Source organism: Staurois parvus, unplaced genomic scaffold, assembly GCF_062004578.1.
Source record: "Staurois parvus isolate SC_StPar_1 unplaced genomic scaffold, SC_StPar_1.0 ptg000589l, whole genome shotgun sequence".
Classification (NCBI taxonomy): Eukaryota; Metazoa; Chordata; class Amphibia; order Anura; family Ranidae; genus Staurois; species Staurois parvus.
In genome coordinates, this window is record NW_028318385.1 from 1,411,539 (window position 1) to 1,435,426 (window position 23,888).

A 23,888-nucleotide genomic window follows, 5' to 3' on the forward strand; every position below is an offset into this window, starting at 1 on the left:
TTAACTGGGGGGGGGGGGGCGATCAAGCGGTTAAACGGGATTACTGGTGTATTGGCGGGCAGACTGGCGCTATCTGGGAGGGGTGCTAACTATCGGAAGTCGCCAGCGACACTGATACAGTGATCAGTAAAAATCGCTTCACTGATCAGTGACACTGGTGACAGGGCAGTGAAGGGGTTAACTGGGGGGGGGGGATCAAGGGGTTAAACAGGATTACTGGTGTACTGGCGGGCAAACTGGCGCTATCTGGGAGGGGCGCTAACTATCGGAAGTCGCCAGCGACACTGATACAGTGATCAGTAAAAATCGCTTCACTGATCAGTGACACTGGTGACAGGGCAGTGAAGGGGTTAACTGGGAGGGGGGGCGATCAGGGGGTAAATGTGTCCTAGGTGTGTTCTAACTGTCAGTGTAGTGGTTTGTACTCACTTTTACTGTGTCTTCTTCTCTGTCTGGAACGGAATGTGTCCAGGCAGAGAAGAATGACATCATATCCTGCCCTGTGTAAATGTCAACACAGGACAGGATAGGACAGGGACCGATCATGTGATTTCAGCCAGAAATCACTGGCTGAAATCTAATGATTGATCCCTCCTGGATCGAATCGTGTCACCTGCGGGTCGGCGGGAGCACGCGCGTGCGCGCCCCCTACCCGCGAAAGTGTCGGGAGCGCGGAGCCCGTTTTAAAACGTGGTTTTGCGCTCCACTGCCGCCCTGCACATGTATATATACAGTGGCAGGGCGACAAGCGGTTAACAAAGTATTGATTTCTTTGACTGAATTATTTAAACTATTTCAAATATATAGACACTCTAAAAATATGATCTATGGAGAATACATAAGAGTTATTTAAATGTTAGGTCGTGGTTCACGCTACTGTGACCTGAAAGTCGCGCGACTTACAGTGTGACTTTGCCAGGCAACTTGAGTACTTTTTTGAACCGACTTTGAAGCAACTCTGAAGCAACTTTCAGGGAATGCCTGGGTAAACTTCCTGTAATGTTGGATTCAAATCACATCAATATAAATGAGGACCTGACTTGGAGGCAACTTCCAATAAAGTCTATGGGCACAAGTCAGATAGAAGTCTCCTTGAAATAGTACAGGAACCTTTTCTAAAGTCAGAGTGACTTCAGTAGTGCTAATTTATCACTTCCCATCCGGCCCATGTACATAAACGGCCGAACGGGAGCAGTGCACTGGCGTGTGGCCATTTATAAATGGCCTCCCTGCCCCCTGATTGTGCGCACTCCCTTAGAGCGATCCTCCGGACACAGTGGAACACCGATCGTTGTACGGGACCTCTGTGTGAGGTCCCGATCATGTGATCACTGGTTGACCAATCAGTGATCACATAAAAAGTAGTAAGCAAGATGTCACTTCTGACATCATTGCTTACTACATGTGAAATATGTGAATGATCACAGAGGTCACATGGTACAAGGCAATTCACAACAGCCTTGTACCATGTGACAAGCTGTGACCAATCACAGCACACACAGTATTTCTCAATGGCTGCAAGAATGCAGCCAGAGAGAAGGAAAAATAATTACTTTTACAGCCTTTATAGGAGTAAAAGCAACCAGTATATATAAAAAAAAAAAATCTTCATAACCCCCCACATGTAGTACAGTGTCAGTATGGTGACACTGTACTCCTAGGGTGACAGTATGTAAAAACCCATAAATAATAATATAAAAAATTTAAATAAAAATGTAAAATAATGTTTTAAAACATATAATTTTTGGTTATAAACTAATTTGGGTTATTTTTTTGTTTACTAAAAAGATAACAGAATAAATGTTGGCCAAGATTTATGAAGAAAGATTATTTATTTGCAAAATTTTATAAGAAAAACACTTTTTTTCAAAATTTTTGAACATTTTCATTTATATAGCAAAAAAATAAAAATCCCAGTGGTGAATAAATACCACCAAAATAAAGTTTTATCTGTCTCAAAAAAATGCTAACAAATTCATATGGGTACAGTGTTGCATGACTGCGCAATTGTCATTCAAAGTGTGATAGCACTGAAAGCTGAAAATTGGCCTGGACAGGAAGGGGGTGAAATTGGCTTGAAGTGGTTAAGACAGCTCTTATGGACTAACATGGGATATGTCATGCGAATTGGGGTCTCACAAGTTGGATCCCAAATTGTAGCAATATGAACTGAGCCTTAACAAGTAGTTTTGAATGTGTACTTTGTATAATTAATTTATATTCTGTACTACACACACAGGGGCAGACTGACAACTCATGGGGCCCCCGGGCAATAGGAGATCATGGGGCCCCTGTGTCCTTGCCCAAACTCAAAAAAGCCTATGAAAAAGGTACCAGGGGCATCTCGTGGGGCCTCCTACTGACCCCGGGCCCTCGGGCAGTGCACAGGTTTCCAAATGGTCAGTCCGCCCCTGTACACACACCTTGTTTAGGAAAACAACTGTGCAATGCAAATCCCATTCTCTTGTTTTTATACTATCTTGAAAACCTTTATTAAAGATGTAAAGTCCAGAGACTTGTATTCCTGTTTACATTAAAGGCATATTATACCCCAAATCAAAAATGTAATATAGTACAGCTTACAAATCATTAGATGTGCTGGCTGCATTAGTTTTCTTTCTCAAAAAAACATTCAACAACATCACCTTTCAGTGGCTTTCTATGGTCCTTTCCAAACTAGGCTTCTCGGGTCCCTTTCTAAACCCTATAAGCAGCATGTACTCCCTTCCTACAGCCAGAGTAGTGGTGGCAGACCTTTTGTCTGATACTATTAAATTACACAAGAGGACTAGGCAGGGCTTTCACCTCTGCTGTACAATCTAACTATAGAACCAATTTCTAGGTACCTGGCAGACCTGGCCCTTTTACATGGGATCAGAATGGGTAACAAGGACCTGAGCACAGTTCTATATGCAGACATCTTAAAGCAGTATTAAAGCCAAAACCTAAAATGTAATATATATTTCTTTTCTTTTTTTCCCTTCTGTTTTCACCTGGTGATCTGGCCAGTAACATACCTCCTGTATTAAAGTGTCCCCATTCTGATGAAAGAGCATAGGGACACCTTTGAACAGCATTGTCAGTCTAAGGGGAGGTGAGTGTTAGGTGTACTAGCAGATTAAGACACTCAAACAAATTGAATCCAACACCAGCAAAATGTTTTAAGCCATTACAGCAAACGGTTTTCTTTTCTTTTGGAATAAAGGTTTTACATGAATAAATACAAGCTGATTGGTGTAAGCACTCATGTGAGTAGTAAATGGTTTGTCTAAGCCCTCTAACTTCTACATCTTCAGGACAGTGTGTAATGTTGAAAAACACCAGACTTACTGACCAGATCACCAGATAAAAATAAAAGTAAGAAAACCTAAAATGAAAACTAATGCAGCCATCACATCTAAGAATTGGGAAGCTGCAATATAATATGTCTTCTTTTGGGTTTTATAATTCTTTAAGATATTATTAAAATCACATTTCACACGATTGCATGCTGTTACAAAAATTTCCTTTCTACAATTGTATCCACTTATTATTAACCTCCCTAGCGGTATGATTATTTCAGATTTTTGGTGCTGAAAGCGGTACCATTTTTTTGCATGGAAATATGTAGTTTTTTATTGTAGGCCTGTAATTTAGGAATAACTCACTGAAATCTGTCTGAACAGGAGTCTAGTAAACATCCCGGGTATGATAAAACTTGAAACACTAAATCATAAATTATAATTTAATAAATACTCATAAAAAATAATAATATAATAATAATACATTTAATTCAATAATATAATCAAACCAAAAACACTGAAATTTGAAATATAGCGCCAAGTTCGCACATCGCTGAGCAAAGTCGCAGAATCGTTTTCAGTGTCTGATGACAAATTTCCCCACGAATCATTATCACTCAATTCTGCAAGTGGTTCTGATTTACTATCGTTGTTCTCTAGCTGGTCTAAAACCGATTTTGACATAAAAGGACGCTTTTTGGACGCCATGGACTTTTCAGGCAGGGAGGGGCAGGCAGGGCACAGGACAAAGCAGTAGGGACAAAATGTATGTGAAATGTTTTGAAACAGCAATGTTTTGCTATGTAATAATCGTTTAAAAAAAAATGTCATTTTTTAAATTTTTCAAATTTGCCGCCGCTTCCTGCGCCTGTACGTCCCGACGTCACAGGGACCAGAACACGGAAGCCAGATGCCGGCATCGGCCGGAGGAGATGACCGGGAATGCTGCAGGGGACACATCGCGGGAGCGAAGAACAAGGTAAGAGCTGCATTGAATCCCTGTGCAACGCCGCATGGTAAGCCCGAGTGTAGCTCGGGGTTACCGCTTTTGGTACTGAAACTCTACCCCGAGCTACACTCGGGAATACCGCTAGGGAGGTTAATGCATATTCAATTCTGCTGAATCTTGAAGAAATTTTCAACACCTGATATTAAATTAGATTTTTGGGAGAAAGAAAGGAGGTAGCACAGTTTTATTTTTGCAGTTAGCCTGTCAAGCTCTCAATTAAACCAGGCCCTATACAGGGACCACAAAGGATATGAAAATCTTCAAAAACCAAAAATAATGTCAAAAGGGTAGAATATCAATGGACATCAGCAGAAAGTAATTTCTTAATGGTTACAAAATTGTCCAAACCAGTCCAAGGTAGTCCAAAACGTAGACATTATCATTGATATAATGGTGAGGCAGGAACACATCTAGCCAATGAGTATTTAATGCTCCAACGAAAGTGGGAGCCACACAACCATCCCCCAGAAATATAAGGTGGCAGAAATAAAGAGGGGAAATCCTGCCCCCCACATTTCTAGGGGGAAAGCTATACTCTGTTAATATTATGTAAAAGTAGTATTTATAGTAAAGTATTCAGGCTAAGTAGTCAGGTCTGGTATCGTTATCCTTTGCTACATCCCTGAAGCTTATTGTTTACCTCAAATGTTGAAAGAAACTCCCTTAACTTTATTTTTTTTTTCTATACTGAGGAAATGAATATCTTATGCAGTACAAAGTAAATAAATACCAATTATGCCATAAATACATCTATCACTCAAATGTATTATCTATTATAATTACAAAAATGTCAGAATACACATTAGACTTCAAAAAGAAAAAAATTAAAGCCTTTTCATATATCACCCTTAAGCAGTATTCATATATTGAAATGGATTCATTTGTTATGAATTAATCTAAATCACACTTGAATATATTTACATACATGTATACATCTTTGGTTTTAGCTACAATGCAGTAGAAAAATATGAACTGTTGCTGAAGCCCAATTGGGTAATTTGTGCATCCATCTTTATAAACTATATACACCATTAACTAGATGAAAGTGGATATCTGTATTCTAGAACTCAGTATGAATAAAAGAAGAAAATCATTCCAGTGAAATTTAAAAACAATTATGAAGTGTTAGGAACAATTAATAATTAACTTCATAGGGAAATGCTTTATTTGTCAATAAATGCATATTTAAGACCTGTACATATCCAATTTATAGACACACTGGTTCAGATTTACTAAATGCAAACGCCTGTTCACTTTACTAGGGAAGTTGCACTTTGCAAAGACACTTGCTTCAGAGCTTAGGGAATGAGGTGAAGCTCTGTTGAATTCCATCATCCAATAATGACCAAGTAGAAATGCTGGGTTTTTTTCCTTGCACATGATTGAGCATATTTTCACAACATGAGACAACCTCTAAGCTCTATAGCAAATTCTATTGTAAAGTGAATAGCCTATTTGCTTTCAGGAGATTACTAATCACCAATTAATATATTGTACATTTCTATTTCCCTGTTGACAAAAATAATAGGCAAAGGTTTTAAATGTGAAATTGTGAGATGAATTAACCACTGGCAAAATTTTTTCTTGGAGATGTTTAGCAGTATGAACATTCTACTGGAATTCGTGAACTTTCTACCAGTTCTATGTCTTAGTTATCTTTACTCTACACATCTTTGTTTCTCTTTCTGGTAGGTTTTCAAATAAGGAAATAAGTAAACATCTGACAGAGACATGACAACCCCAATTAAATTTTGCATTTTTGTGTATTGAATCAATTGAGGAACCTCTGTAAGTTTTTTTTTCTTCTTTTTACTCTGTGTCTTTTTTTACCTTCACTTTCTGTCTAATGTCCTGGTAAGAAGTGAGGGAAATCTCAAATGAGAACACAGCAATAAAAAGGGTAATACCAATTCCATCATGCCTCACATTACTAATACACTATTTTAATTTAATAGCCATTGGGGTTGATTTACCAAAACTAGAAAGTGCAAAGTTCGGTCCATCTCTGCATAGAAACCAATCAGCTTCCAGTTTTTTTTTGGTCAAAGCGTGATTGAACAAGCTGAAGTTAGAAGCTGTTTGGCTAACATGTACAGATGCGCCAGATTTTGCAGTCTCCATTTTTAGTAAATCAACCCCATTGCATCTCTGTGTGGAGTACTGTATTTCTCCTCACTTTTTGTACTTGTGACAATATTGTCACTAGAATGGAAAATGAATGAAATTCTCTTGACTAGGGCCACAGACAGCAATAAAAATATATAGGCATTCTAGCCATCACAAATCCAAACTACAAAAGTTTTGAGGTAGCAACATACAAGGTCACGGAAGACTTTAAGAGACATTCCAGGGAAGGTATGTAAAAATTTTAACTGAAATATCCTTCTGATGAACACTTGCAAAATAGGGGAATCAACCACCTAGTGACAATGATGAACTGTAATTGGAGTTTTGATTTAAAAATTAGCCTCACCATGAGGCCCTGCTAGGAGGCATGAGCTATCGGAGAATTCCTGTTAGCCAGCTGGCTAGGAAATATGCACATACACTTAGCTTTACTCATGGATCTGCAGATAGAATCATGGCTAGGCATACACCTGTGCAGAGAGATTAGCATGTTCATTTACACACTTCACAGTGTGCACACAGTTATGTTTCCATATACAATATCTAATTATCTTAAGTCTGCTAATTAAGGGGAGGGGTTCATTGGTCACAGTTGATACAAGTACTATATAACTTGCTGTAGAGCTCACTCTTGAGCTTGCTCATTCTTGAGCTTGCCTGTATTTTGCTTGCTGGACCTTTGACCAAGTGGACATTTGATAAGGGGAGCTTAAAAAAATGGAGTTGAAAACAGGAGATTATAACAGGAGTCTACTAACCTGTAAGTGACAACTGATATTTCCTGTCAATATTGTAACTGGGGTAATAAGTGCTAGCAAGGTGGAAGGTTTTGTGCAGTGCACAGTGTGCCACATGTATGCAACAATGGAGCAACAGCTCCAGGATGGATACCACTGCAACAGATTTGAGCGGGTTTCCCTTCTGGAGACTCGCGTTAGAAATCTGGAGGAGCAAGTTGCACACTGGGCAGAACCGAGAACCTTGAAAGTAGTCTTCTGCTCTCTGAGCAGGTAGCTAATGGGATTGATGTGGAGGGCGGAGGGGCTAATCAGGATTATTAGGTAGGAAGATGGGATACTGTAATGAGAGGGAGTGGTAGGGGCTCACAGAAAAGGAAGGCCGGCCCTGGGTTTGTGCACCCAAACAGATTTTCCAAATTGGGTGAAGATGTGGAGGTGGCAAGCTCAGGGGTGGCATCCCTGGATGTCAATGCTATCCCTAACAGCCAGGAGGGCAGACCATCTGTGAGGGGTGGTGAGGGTAGTTCAGGAAGGCCTAGACAGCTGGTGGTAGGGGATTCTATAATCAGAAGGACTGATAGAATAATTTGTCGCCAGGATCGCCTCAACCAAATGGTTTGCTGTCTCCCTGGTGCCAGGGTTAGGCATGTGGTGGACCGGATTGTTAAATTACTGGGAGAGGCTGGGCATGACCCAACTGTTATGGTCCATGTTGGAACCAATGACAGAATACATGGAAGGTGAAGGCCCCTTAAGAATCAATTTAAAGAACTAGGCTGCAAGTTGAAGGGAAGGACCTCCAAGGTGATATTCTCTGAAATATTACCTGTGCCATGCACAACTCAGGAAAGACAGGGGGAGATTAGATAACTCAATGCATGGCTAAAGACCTGGTGTAAGAGGGAAGGAGTTGGGTTTCTAGAGCACTGGGCTGACTTTTCATTGGGGTGCAACCTATATGCTAGAGAAGGTTTTCAACTGAATGGAAGGGGGTCTGCTGTGCAGGGGGAAAGTTTTATGGGAAGGCTGGAGGAGTGTTTAAACTAGGATTGAGGGGGAAGGGTGAATTAGATTATAATGGGGTAGATAGATCAGACAGGGGTCAGTAGTACTAATTGGTGGGTGGAATGGGGAAAGATGGGGGGGCTATGGCAGATAATAAGAAGGTTCCCATGTTACAAACAACCAGTGGAATTGGTACCATTTGTATGAATATAAAAAATATGCAAACATATGTGTGCACAAAGTATCAATGACGTAAAGTGTTTGTTCACCAATGCCAGAAGTCTGCCAAGCAAAATAGGTGAGTTGGAAGCTTAGGTGCATGAACAGAACTATAGGTTAATTGACATTGCTGAATCTTGGCTTCATTCTTCACATGACTGGGACATTAATATTCTTTGCTATGTTCTCTTTCAGAGAGACAGGGTAAATAGGAAAGGTGGTGGTGTCTATCTCTATGTGAAAAGTGATCTCAGAGCGAGTGTGAAAGAGGACCTAGTTGATGGAGAGTGTGATGAGGCTGAAGCATTATGGGTGGAACTGCACATGGGGATGCGTACTACAAAGGTAACTGGAGTTTGTTATAGGCCTCCCAGTGTTAATGAGCAGGTGAAGACTGAGCTCCTTGCACAGATTGAAAGGGTTGCAAGGGCTGGGACAGTGATAATAATGGGGGATTTTAACTACCCAGAAATTGACTGGAGTAATGGTACTGCAGGAACAGTTAAAGGGTAAAAATGTTTAAACCTACTACAGGACAATTTTATGGTACAGTTCATAGAGGCCCCTACTAGGAATGATGCTCTGCTGGACCTGGTAATCTCAAACCATGCAGAGCTTATTATGAATGCCTATATAAAATAACATTTGGGTAGCAGTGACCATAACATTTATTTCATTTATTAGCTGTAAACAGCAAGCACATACGGGAAAAATAAAAATGCTCAATTTCCAGAGCGCTAATTTTCCAAGGCTGAGAGCTGCTCTCTAAGACTTAGACTGGGAGGGAATATTGGCATCAATGAACACAACACAGAAATGGGAGTTCATCAAAAAGACTGTATGTGTCAGGAATCTAGGAATGACCAGAAAGGTGTGGACTGACACAGGGAAACGCAGGTCTCAGGTACAGTATAATACAGTTTATTATTAGCCACCCAGATATATATACATATATATAAACGCACAGTGAGCAAACCAACCTTCCACTGATCTTAGGAGGTGCAGGAATACAGGCGTAGTCAGGGCTGGAGAGGTGGAACGGTCAGGCCGGCCGTAGGGTTCTGTAATGACCGTTTGGTAGTACCTCTAGCGGTCCTCAGGACAGGATTCCCCAGGGCGCGGAGTCTAAGTCCCAGTCTGCTTATTCACCAGGGCCCCTGATGGTGTGGATGGACTTGGAGCAGACAGGAACCAGGTTGCGGCCCCTGAGTAGACCTGCTAGTGGTAGAGGGATCCGCCAGAGGTATGTGCAGGTAGAAAGCCTGATGTGAAGAGGCAGAAGGTGTGAGCAGGGACAGCTGGATCCGTGCAGGATGGATGGATGGCAGAGTAGTAGCGTGGTCAGACGGGCCAGGTCAGCAATGTGCAGGCAGCAAGGTACCAAAGGAGCAGGCAGAGAATGGTCAGGGTCACAAGCCGGGTTCAGTAACTCACGGGCAGCGTGGTACAGGGGATCAGGCAGAAGGATGGTCAGGCAAGCCAGGGGTTCAACAGGAGACAGTCAGCAGAGGTCAGGATCAAGCAGGGTCAGCAGCGAAGCAGGAACACAAGATACCAGGTACAGAGGCTCATGGGAAAACATACACCAAGGCCCAGACCACAGGCCTGGTCATGCCTTAAATACACCTTCTGCAATCAGCCCCAGGTTTGGCTGATTGCAGGAGAGAGCTTCTGGCTGCTGAGAGCACCCGCTGGTCAGCTCTGGTACTGCAGCCCACACAGCAGGTGAGTCCCACCACCAGTGCTGAGTCCATTCCTGACAGTATGTGAACACACTGCAAATGAGGTTTAATGTTGATAAATCTAAGGTTATGCACTTGGGGGCTAAGAATATGCATGCATCATACATACTAGGGGGAATACAACTGGGGGAATCAATGGTGGAGAAAGATCTGGGAGTTCTGGTAGATCACAAGCTTAATAATGGCATGCAATGCCAAGCTGTGGTTTCGAAAGCGAGCAAAATCCTCTCTTGTGTTAAAAGAGGTATAGACTCCAGAGAGAGAGATATCATATTACTCCTGTACAAATCATTAGTAAGACCTCATCTGGAATATGCAGTTCAATTTTGGGCACTAATTCACAAAAAGAACATTGGAGAAATGAGAAAGTACAGAGAAGGGCAACCAAATTGATAAGAGGCATGAAGGAGAACAGCTATGAGGAAATATTAGAGGAACTGAATTTATTCTCCCTTGAAAAGAGGAGATTAAAGGGGCATATGATCAACATGTATAAATACATCAGTGGTTCATATAGTGAACTTGGTGTAGAGTTATTTACCTTGAAGTCATCACAGAGGACAAGGGTGCACTTTTTACGTCTGGAGGAAAAGAAACTGAATCTCCAAACACGGAAAGGTTTCTTCACAGTAAGAGCTGTGAAAATGTGGAATAGACTCCCTCAAGAGTTGGTTCTGGCCAGCTCAGTGGATTGCTTTAAAAAAGGCCTGGACTCTTTCTTGGATACACAGAATATAATTGGATACTAACATTTATAGGTAAAGTTGATCCAGGGATTGCCTCTCGGGGGATCAGGAAGGAATTTTTTCTACCGCAGGAGCAAAATGGATAATGCTTTGCTGGGTCTTATTGCCTTCCTCTGGATCAACTATGGGTGTAGGATTATAACTTTTTTTTTTAATGGTTGAACTGGATGGACTTTTGTCTTTTTTTCAGCAAGACTAACTATGTAACTATGTAAGTATCGGCACCAGGAGGTCTATTTAAGGGATAAATCACTGTCAGTGCTGACTGGTCTTCAGCTTCTTCTCTGTGTTCTGACCTGTGTTTTGCATTGCTATCCTATGAATGGCCAGGCATTCCCCTGACCTGATTTTGGATCCTGGTCTGTACTGCTGCCCACTAATTTCTGACCTCAGCTTTATTCATGACTCTGATTTAGCTTGTGATTCTGTAGTGCGCTGCACCTGGCCTCCTCTTTGACCCTGCTACTGTCTCTGATTTTGCTGCATGCAGTCACCAAGTTCTTGACCTCCCTAGAATGAGCTACAGTCATCTGTGGTATTCTTGTCACTGCCTGTTGGGATCACTTGTGGACTCCACTGACCTAAACTTGCAGCCCAATCAGAGTTCCCCTTTCACTTCTGCTCTCCTTTGTGGTTCTGCCGATCCCTCGACTGACACTTCTGGCCATATGCTCTGCTGGATCTTCTGAGTTGGCATCTCCAGTCTCAGATTCAGCAATCAAAATCTTGTGGAACTGTGGTTCCTTTTGTCCCTTGGTACTTTCTGTTCCATATCAATGGGTTCTTGGGCCAGATATAAAGAGCCTCCCTCATCATTTTAGTCTTCTATAAAGTACAAGACATTAGCTTTTAAAACATTTACCAACAATCTCCTTATTCTGAAATTTGGATGTATCCAAATTTCCAAAAAGAACAATAATGCATTTCAACGAAATATCATTTAAGCATTAAACAATTTGAAAAAAGTTCTGAATTAAAGATTAACAAAATTCATTTATTTAATTCAGATGTTAGAAGCATCTGAAAGAAATGAATAAGTAACATGAATTCAATAATAGCTGGTTGCTAAGGAGCAGGGCAATGTTGATGGGGACAAGGGCCTCTTCCCCACAACCCTGGGAAGTGGTTGTGGAGGTCTGCAAGCAGGGGGTTTATCAGAATATGGAATCCCCCTTTAACAAGGGGCCCTCAGATATTAACCCCCCCCCCATGTGAATGAATGTGGGGTACACTGTACCCCTAGTCATTCACCAAAATAAAATAAACAAAGAAACAGAGACCAATTTTGACAAGTCATTTATTAAAAAAAAAAAAACATGTTCAATGTAAATCCAGCGTCAATCATGATGAATGCTGTCACCTACCTGAAAAAATAATTTTAAAAAAGGTCCTCACTCGTTGATTGCCCCCCCAGGTCTGACATCTATGGTTTACACCGATGGTAAATAAACAAAGGGGCATGGTCACTGGTGACAGCGCATGGCTCAGCACCTTTGTTTACTTAGCATCACTAGGCACCTGCCTACTGACAGCTCCTAGTACCCAGTGCTGACAATAAATAAACAAAGAGGTGGGGATATATATGTAGAACATATATGACACACTTCCTTGCAAAAGTATTCTTCAAAATACAAGGACCTATTGTACAGTAAAAAAAAGATGGTTTTCGGCCATGTGTCCTCCAAACAATAAAATGTATGTCTTTTGCATGCTGGACTGTGATCTTTTAAGATTTATAGTAATTATTTGCACTAATTATAGTATCTTCAATCTGTTTATTAACAATTATGAGTGAGGACAAGGTCTATTATGGAAATTTGGGTTTAATTGCATTTACCACGGTTATCACTCATTGATTCAATAAAGCATTACTGGATTGTGACCATACAACACTTGAATTTTAGGGAGATATTTACAACATTTGTAAGCTCCTTGAGGGCAGGGACTGATGAGAATGTATATTACATATGTAAAGTACTGTGTAAATTGATGGGGCTATAGAAGTACCTAAAATAAATAAGTAAATAAACAAATAAATACATATGTTCTTTGGTAATTTGTTTGTCATGTTTTCAACATGAATATATTTAGGTGATCCATGCAGTAGACTAAGGAATGGACACTCATTGTGACACACTTCAATCTGTGTCTATTCTAAGTTTACATTTATCTTTCAGGAAGATTTTCTCCTTATGCAGTTTTATATCCAATGAACAGTATGTACCATAGCAACTCCTGTTGGAAGGTCCCCCTTTACAGATGTGGCTGTTGGGGGTCCATGCCAGGAAATGTTCTGCCCCCTCATTCCTCTCCATTTTGCTGTTTTTGCATGTGGGGAATTTTTTACCATAATGATAGCAGCCCCTCTGGACTGTTCTGCTGAACGTGTGCATAATGGGTCCTCTCCTGGTTCCAGCTTAGCTTAGCAGCACCTGCTTGGGCAAATCAAACTCACACGCATGGAGTTTGAAGGGATGTGAGTGACCTCTGGGGTTCACGTTATTGTAAATTTCAGCTCATCCTGCAAATGGCTGGACAGAGAGGAATGAGGGACCAGTGTTCTTTTAGAGAGAACTCCCAACAACAGCTGCATCTATAATGGGTGGTTTTTAACAATTTTTAATGGAGGAGCTTTAGTATGTGATATTCATTGTATATAGACTTGCATCTGGGGGGATTTCTGAAAATCTTCTGAAAAGTTGAATGTCTACTTTAACTGAAAATAAACTTTTAATTAATTTATATTATTGATACCATTTCACACAGTAAGGATGTCACCTGATATACATGTAAAAAGTATGGTAGAGCTTTATGTGACACAAAATGGGAGATTTGTATAATGAATTGCTATATTACTTAGATGGGGGCAATATCCTTAAGTTTATGTTTCTATGGGAGATGTATTTTAGAAAAAAAATCCTTACATTTTAATAAATACATTTATTTAATTTGATAAATTATAATATAGCAATAATTATTATTTCTAGATACCTGTTTAAATTGAGTCTTATAATTATTTGTAGGGTGGCAAAAGAATTGTTGCAGCCATAACAACATGCTATGAAAGTGGTGCACAAAAGAACTACCTGAATCTGTTTCATGTGTGAGAACCAATAACAGAACTGTTGCAAGGTTTTAATGAATTAGGCCAGGGCTTTTGAATGAGACCATACCACCAGAATAGTGTCAGAAATTCTTTATTGAATCAAGAGCTGTGTTTTTTAGGCATTCTTTATTTTAGAAAAAGGCAGAAAACATCAGGAGACAATGCATTGGGTTAATTTAATAAAGGCAATAGAGTATTCACTTTGAAGGTGAGTTTCACTTTGCTAGGGAATTTTTCTCAGAGCTTAGTAAATGTGGTAAAAAATTACCCAATCATATGCAAGGAAAACAGCAAAACAACATTTTTACTTGAACTTGATTGATGATGCAGTCACCAGAGCTTCACCTCATACCATGCAAAGTGCAACCTCCCTTAGAAAGTGAACAGTCTATTTTACTTTAGCAAATCAACCCCATATATTACTTATAGTAGAAACCTGGTAGAAACAAACAAATTCCAACAACAGATTGTCTGTGGTTTTTCTTCATTCAGCTCTTCATTGTTAACAGGAAGTATATTTTGGTCCTATTAAAAAGTAACTGAAAAAATGAGAAGCTGCAATAAACAGAAGATGGGATAGCAAAATGTAAATATGAATTTACCTGTATCCAGTAGAGATGAACAAGTCTTCCTAGATTCTATTTGTGAATCCTGTTAAAATTTTAAGTTTGCAAACTTTGCGTCAAACTTCCTTGCAGTCTATGGGGCAACTCTTGTTTCCAGTTCTGGGCATTTGTAGGGCTAATAAGTAAGCTTTTGTCAATTACCAGGCACTGGAAGCCATGTACTGATAAAATTTAAATAAAAAGGAAAATACATTATCTCTTCCTACATGAAATTGCAAACTCCCCATAACAATTCCAACACACACAATATTGCTGTTGTGAGCTCACCCTTTTATAGAAAGGGTCCTGGGTTATCTATCTGTTACATGTTTGGCTTCTGGGACTCAGATGACTAGAGCACAAATGGCTATGCATTGCTTTACACTTTGCTCCTTATTTCTATAAGCAAAACTGCAGACTTTCAAAATTCACAATTTGTGAACTTTGCAAATTCACAGGTAAGTCAGGCAAAGTATTTGAATTGTTTTATGCTACCTGAATTGTTAGTTGTAAAGTGCAGTTCAAAAGAGGAAGGAGAGACATAACCAGGCTCGGACTGGCCTGCTGGAGAGCCAGAGAATTCTTCAATGGGTTCCGCTGATATGCTTGCTATGTCATACAGTATCAATACAGCACATTGGGGCTGTCAATTAAAAATTTTTTTTCCACAAAAAGTTTTATTGAGAAAAAGGTAATGAAACGTACATCTTACAGGACCAAAATTTGTACAGCAAAATATAAAATCATGGTAAGATAACAGAAACATATGTCAATTAGAATTTTGCCAACTTTCCTGCCCCGGATATTGTGCACCACACCCCAGAGCTCCAGGTGTCACACAAGTGCAAAATGACATCACTTGGCAGGTGAAGGTGCTAGTGAACCAGCCCTCCTCCTTGTCAGTAAGGTAAGTGAACTGAGCAAAGATAGGTTTACTGGAAGTTTCCTGAATCCAGTGGAAATCCAAGAACCCTAAACACAGAGAAAAACTTCATTGAAGTGTATAACAGCTGGAGCTTTAAAAACATGGATTAGACATTTTACTGGTATAGTGAAAGATGGAAGTTGCCAAGGTAAGATTTTGAAGTTCATGGATTCATTTTTAAACCTAACTACAATGAAAAAAACATTTGTCAGAAACACAAGCAGTATCCTACCAGATATAATTTTTGCTAAAACATCAAAATAAACATTTACCTAAAAAAAAGCTCCTACGGAAAAAAATGGAATGACAATGAATGAACCTTTTTCCAACCCTTCAACAATTTAACTCTCAGGTTTTCTGTGTAGTCATTGATTAGGTGACAACCAATGTGGAAAAAAATCTTTAAAAGGTAATCTTTGATCCATGATTTGTCATATTTAGTCCCCAAGCAGTGTAGCCACATAAAAAAGTGATGTTCCAGCAGAAGATTTGAAAACTGTAGTGTAGTTGGTTGATGCTGCTATTTTTCAACTTAGTTTCAAAGAAAATTATCTAAAACAAAAACATGCACTCCTTCAAATATCAACAATGATTCTGTTGAGAATGAAACCCCATTTTTGTGAAATGTATATTATGTGATACCCATCTTACTTTATGCTATGGAATTTTGCATGGTAATGATCATAACCATTTTGGCTGAGTATAAATAAATTCTTATTTTTGCCTGCACTCAAGTGGCTTGTGAAAGAGTATTTTTCCAAGCTGAAAATTGTAAAAAAAAACTGACTAAGATACTCAAGTGGACAGCAGCTTGTGAAATGCCTATTTTACTGGACATTCAGCAGAGGTTTTATTCGTGATATCCCTGATCAAATTAGTCATTTTTCTTCTGTTCCCAAAAGTTTCAAAAACTACAATCTACACTCTCCTGTAAATATACATTATTGTGAGACAATATATTTTGGTGTATGATTCTCTAAGCTGCAAACTAGAGACAAGCTAACTGTTTTGAACCAGTCCAATTTTCCTTAAAACCTTTATTTTTGTTGTTTATGACTTTTACTACCCAATACTGTTGTAATAAACGTTCTTTAAAAATAAAGTGATATTACCTCCAGTTGCTCTAGTGAAACCCTATGTTGTATGTAATTGGCAGGTAGACATTGTCTTGCTAGGTTAAATGGCTCTCAGTGGCAAAAACAGTTGTAACAGAGTTGTTCTGAATTGTATTATGTTGATTCACTCTCAAGCTGCTGGAATACAACCCTGTGTTGTATCATGGGATTAGCAATTGGACCCAACATTGTCAAATAGTGGTTAGGAGAGAGTACTCATTTATGAGCAAGCTTCGGGTTGTGACTTGTGCTTTTGACAGTTCTTCCTTAGCTGAATGGAAGGGAGTTATGGACAATAACTGTATCTGGGGAGCTGTCAAGATGGGTCACTTAAACAGGATTATATCTACCTTTGGTATGTGCCTGCCATCTAATGATAAGGGAAATAAAAACTCAATTGCATGTTTCATTCTTGAGATATCTTGAAGATAGAGTGGATATTGATGTTGAATACTTGTAATAAAATGAATGCCTTTCGTAATACTGTTTCAAATTTAACTGAATACAATTGCACCGGGGGGGCCAGTTTATTCATAATTAAAGCAATATACTCTGTAGCTAATACAGTGCATTCATTCAGAATCATACTACAGTGGTATATATTATTATAAAACAGGATTTATATAGCGTCAACATTTTGTGCAGAATTTTACAATATAATGGTAGACAGTATGATTCCACTACAATTCAATACAGAAAGAATAGGAGGGACCTGCTCATGGAGCTCACAATCTAAAGGGAGGGGGAGGTAGTGCAAAATGATCTAACAGAGGTGGCCAAAGTACAGTTCTTAGGTGGAGGTGGGATAGGCTTTCCTGAAAAAAAAAAAATTTTTAAGGATTGCCTAAAAGCAGGCAGGGTAGGGACTAACCTGGCATACTGGGGTAGGGAGTTCCAGAAGATGGGAGACATTCTAAAGATGTTCTGAAGGTGAGCATGGGAGGAGGTAACAAGGTAGCTAGAAAGCAAGATGTCTTGCGAGGAGCAGAGTGAATTATTTGGGCAATATCTTGATATGAAATTGGTGATGTAGCTAGGGGCAAGGTTGTTGATGGTTTTGTATGTTTTGGTTAGTATTTTGAATTTTATACTTTGGGCTATTGAATGCCAGTGAAGGGATAGGCAGAGAGAATCAGCAGTCACAAATTAGTTAGTAAGATGTATAAGTCTATCAGCAGCATTTATTATAGACTGAAGGGGGGGTAGCCTGTGTAAAGCCAATGAAAAGGAATTTTCAGTAGTCAAGGTGGGAGACAACCAGGGAGCAAATAAGTTGTTTTTGTGTTTAGTTAAGAAGGGGCAAATTCTGGAAATGTTGTGGATATAAAGGTGGCAAGATTTATCAAGTGATAGGATGTGGAGCACCCTATCCTGTGTGGAATTTTGCTGTTGATCTCATGAGGAGGATATCGGTCTCAGTTTTGACAGACTGAGTTTGAGGAAATGATGTGACATCCATACTGATATCTTGCTCAGTAAATTTATGATACGTGAGGAGATAGAGGGGGTGAACCGGGGAGGAGAGAGATAGATCTGGGTGTCGATAAAGGTGGTATTAAAAGCCATGGGAGGCTATCAACTGGCCCAGAGTAGAGAGAGAATAGGAAGGGCCCAAGGACAGATCCTTGGGGTATCCCAACAGAAAGAGGAAGAGAAGTAGAAGAGATAGAGTTGTAGTTGACACTGAAGGTGCCCTGAGATGAGAGGTAGGAGAAGCAGTAAAGAGCAGAGTCGCGGAGGCCAAGGCACTGGAGTTTATACACTGCATATTACAAAATTAAATATAGGTGGCTGTCCTGGTAAGTACTGGAATGGGTAAACAACATCTATGCCCCTAAGAGAGAGACTGCATAGAGTTAAGCTGTTTGTCTTTAACCTTTGGGATGTACAACTTACCTTTTCAATCAATTGAAGTTATATTTTTCTTCTTTTAAGTTTTCATTTTGTGTTTTTAGTCTTTGTACAAATATATATCTAATATATGTAATGGTCTGCCTCCCAGTTTATGGTTTAATATTCAGTGGGGGATACTAGATGGAAGTTAGCTTGGGGAGTAGGGTTGTAGTTTGTAAATCTTCCTTCCCACTTGATGAGATGATACATTTGACATTCTGGGGTTCGCAACCCTGCAATGAAGCCGTTTTTTATACTTATGACTTGTATGCTAAAATCCTTTATATTTTTGCATCTCTTGGTCCGAAAGACAATAGGAGAGTGAACTTACATGGAGACCCCTATATTTATGTAGATTCTTACATGATATATCTATACTTTCTTTTTTCTTTAACCTCCTTGGCGGTATTCCCGAGTGTAGCTCGGGGTAACATTTCAGTACCACAAACGGTAACCCCGAGCTACACTCGGGAATACCATGCGGCACTGCTCCGGCATTTTTTTTTACTTACCTTACCCTGCGCTCCAACGATGTGTCCCCTGCAGTGTCCCCGGCCATCTCCTCCGGCCGATGCCGGCATCCGGCTTCTGTGTCCTGTCCCTGTGACGTCGGGACGTACGGGCGCCGCTGGCGGCGGGAAATTTAAAAATTTTAAAAAATTTCTTTTTTTTTTTTTACATTTTACATAGTAAAACATTGCTGTCTCAACCAATTTCACATACATCTTGTCCCTAATGCTTTGTCCTGTGCCCTGCCTGCATTTTGTTTGTTCTTTCTGCCTGGAAACTGAGAAATGTCCATGGCATCCAAAAAGTGTCCCTTTTAGGTCAAAAGCGGTTTAGATCAGCTAGGAGAACAGCGATAGTAAATCAGAACCACTTGCAGAATTGAGTGATAATGATTTGTGGGGAAATTCGTCATCAGACACTGAAAACGATTTTGCGACTTTGCTCAGCAATGTGCTAACTTGGCGCTCTATTTCACATTTCAGTGTTTTTGGTTTGATTATATTATTGAATTAAATGTATTATTATTATATTATTATTTTTTATGATTATTTATTAAATTATAATTTATGATTACGTGTTTCAAATTTTATCATCCCCGGGATGTTTACTAGACTCTTGTTCAGACAGATTTCAGTGAGTTATTCCTAAGAATTACAGCCCTATAATAAAAAACTACATATTTCCATGCAAAAAAATGGTACCGCTTTCAGCACCAAAAATCGGAAAGAATCATACCGCCAAGGAGGTTAAAGGACATATACCATCTGTCTCCTTTTAAACCAATACATCTTCTAAGGTGTGTTAGGTCTCCTTACCATGTGCTTGTTGCAGTTTTGCTGCTCTGGCCCAGACTGTTTACTAATGCTATAATTTTGATATATGTACTGTATAATCAAGTATATAAACTTACCTGTTTATGGATGTGGAAATTGATTTAGAATTTTATTGATTTTGTATTTTGCTTATAATTCATAGAACTCTCTATTTGTTCTCTCTGAAGAAGCGGGCATTGTCCCTGCTAAACGTGCTGGAGAAATCTGCTTGATATGCTTCCTTGCAAACTACCAACTACATTTACTGCAGTTTCTTGTGTGATACTTATGCTGTTGAAATGCTATGTTTTTAATACATTTTAAAAGTTTTGTACAATAAACATGTATTTTTTTTATATATGCTGTGGTACCTTTCAGGTCCTAGTAGTTTGAGATGGTAAGGTTTTATCTGGGTTTCTTCAGTGCACATCAGACTGTTATCCTTGAACAGGGTCTAGCATGGATTGCAATGGGTCCCCCCAAAAAACCTGCATGTGGCCCCAAAAATGTAATCCAGACCCTTTGGATCTGATATGGGATTTAAGGGAGTACTTCACAGAAGCAAAACAAGAAAAGAGAATGGGGTCAACTCTTCATACCCTTATTTGAGCATGCAGCCAGAAAGCAGGTAACCCCCCTTCTGAGCCATAATACATGCACTGAACATAGGGTATATTCTGTGTCCCCTGGCACAGCACCTTGTCCCTTTGTTGCTGAGGGCAAGGGTTTGTTCGACACATTCCTGGTCTACTGGATGTGGGAATCTGTGGGAAGGGTCTTATAGGGGCCTGGAACCTCTTTTTCAAGTAAGGGGGGCCTCAGATATTCTCTCTAAATATGAATGACTAAGGGGTACAATAGTACCCTGGTTACTTATACACAAACAAATTACAATGTAAATAAACAAAGCAAACATTTGGCAAAGTCTTTCCCTAAAAAATATAAACATGTTGCACATTGTTAATCCATTGCAAATGACATCATAATGTGAATTCACATCAATCACAATGAAACAAACAAAATGCAATGACTGCTGACACAATGCACTCCCAATGGACTGTCACATCAGATAAGATTCCCTGGCCCTGCAGCTGAATGTAACCAAATGGTCAAGGAATTCAGCTTTACACCATGCTGTGAGTCACCCCAACATCCATATCGGACATTTGAACATGCCTTGTTTGGCAAGGCAAAGGGGGCAGCAAGTTCCTTCCCCACCTTCTAGGACTAGTGAATCTGGGGGTCTATTAATATTGCCACTAAACAAATAACTTTTCTCTTGAAAAGAAGCTATTAATGGGCTATATGATCACAATGCATAGGTGATCCGTATAGTGAATGTAGTGTAGAGTTATTTACTTTTGATGAACACAACACAGAAATGGGAGTTCTTCAAAAAGACTGTATGTGAACACACTGGAAAATATATTACCATGGGCAACAAGTTTAAAAGGCTAAAAATCAAACCTATGTGGCTTACGGCCAAAGTTAAAAAAGCTATAAATAATAAGAAAAGAGCTTTTATTAAATATACAAATGAAGGAATGCTATCATCATTTAAACATTACAAAGATTATAACACAATATGTAAAAAGGAAATAAAGGCCGGAAAAATGTAAAACAAACAACAGATTGCAAAAGATGGCAAGACAAACCCCCAAAAATTCTTTAAATATATTAACAGTAAAAAGGTCAGGTCTGAGCATGTAGGCCCTTTACAACATAATCTAGAGAGGGTGACTGGGGACAAAGAGAAGGCAAATTTATTAAATACCTTCTTCAGCTCTGTGTATACAAAGGAGCATGGGGGAGCTCTTGTCCATAATGGGCATGGTATTGACACAGCCTCAGATGATCCACATTGGCTCACAACTGATATGATCTAGAAAAATTTAGACAGAATAAAGATGAATAAAGCAACTGGACCAGATAGCATATACCCACGGGTCCTTAAAGAATTCAGCTCTGTCATTTCAAAGCCATTGTTTCTAATTTTTAGGGACTCTTTAATGACTGGCATAGTCGCTTTACCAAGTAATTATAGACCTGTTAGTTTAACATCTATTGTTGGGAAGATTCTGGAGAGTTTAATAAAATACCACATAGATGAGTTCTTGCTGGAAAACAATATTTTAAGCAATAGACAGCATGGATTCATGAAAGACAGAAGTTGTTAAACAAATCTGATTTCTTTTTATGAGGAGATGAGCAAAACCTTGGACAGAGGGGTGGCTGTGGATGTGGTATACTTGGATTTTGCAAAACTGGCTGAAAGACCAAATTCAGAGAGTAGTGGTTAATAATTCATACTCTGAATGGTCTAGGGTTGTCAGTGGTGTACCCCAAGGTTCAATGTTGGGACTCTTACTTTTTAATATATGTGTAAATGATATAGGGTGTGGGATTAAAATACTTTCTCAGTCTTTGCAGATGACACCAAGCTTTGTAGTGGAATAATGTCCTTAGAGGATGTCTCCAACTTACAATCCGACCTCAATGCACTGTTTAATTGGGCAACTATGTAGCAAATGAGGTTTAATGTTGATAAATATAAGGCTTTACACTTGGGGACTAAGAATATGCAAGCATCATACATACTAGGGGGAGTACAACTGGGGGAATCAATGGTTGAGAATGATCTGGGAGTTCTGGTAGATCACAAGTTTAATAATGGCATGCAATGCCAAGCTGCGGTTTCTAAAGTGAGCAAAATCCTCTCTTGTATTAAAAGAAGTATATAGTCCAGAGAGAGAGATATCATTCTACCCCTGTACAAATCATTAGTAATACCTCATCTGGAATATGCAGTTCAGTTTTGGGCACCAATTCACAAAAAGAACATTGGGGAACCGGATAAAGTACAGAGAAGGGCAACCAAATTGATAAGAGGCATGGAGGAGCTCAGCTATGAGGAAAGAATGTATTCTCTCTTGAGAAAACGAAATTAGGGGGGATATGATCAACATGTATAAATACATCAGTGGTTCATATAGTGAACTCAGTGTAGAGTTATTCACCCTTAGGTCAGCATAGAGGACAAGGGGGGCACTCTTTATGTCTGGAGGAAAAAAGTTTTAATCTTCAAATAGGGAAAGGTTTCTTTACAGCAAGAGCTGTGAAAATGTGGAATAGACTCCCTCAAGATTTGGTTGTGGCCAGCTCAGTAGATTGCTTTAAAAAAAGGCCTGGATTCTTTCTTGGATACACATAATATAACTGGATACTAACATTTATAGGTAGAGTTGATCCAGGGAATATCCGTTTGCCTCTAAGAGGATCAGGAAGGAATTTTTTCCCCATGCAGGAGCAAATTGGATCATGCTTTGCTGAGTTTTTTTTTACTTCCTGTGGATCAACTGTGGGTATAGGATTATAAGTTTTATTTTGGTTGAACTGGATGGAATTTTGTCTTTTTTCAGCTAGACTAGCTATGTAACTATGTAACTTTCAGATCATTACAAAAGATGAGGATTTAATTTTTTAAATCTGGAGGAAAAGAGATTTAACCTCCACGTATGGAAAGGCTCCTTCAGAGTAAGAACTGTGAAAATGTAGAATAGGCTCCCTCCCTGGCTAGCTCAGTGGACTGTTTTAAAAAAGAGCTGGATGTATTTCTAAATAAACAAAATATAATTGGATATTAACATTTATAGGTAATACCACTAGAGAGTATTGATCCTGGTAATATCCATTTGCCTCCTGGGGGATCAGGAAGGATTTTTTTTCCCCTGCTGAAGCAAATCAGGCCATACCTCATAAAGATTTGTTTGCCTTCCTCTGAATCTATAGGATTGCTTACATGGAGGTTTTCTGTTTTATTTAATTTTTTTTATTAGTTGAACAAGATGGACTTGAATTTTTTTTCACCTAACTATGTAAATTCCTGCTGCAATAGCAGCAAGAGGTTCATACTGGTAAACAGACCAAATCTGGTCACTTATTTTGCCTGGTCCACTATTCATGAACATATAGAGTTCAACCCAGTATGACCATGGACCTTATCCATAATGGTTAGGAGCAAACGTTCTACTGAATACATAGGGAAACATAAAA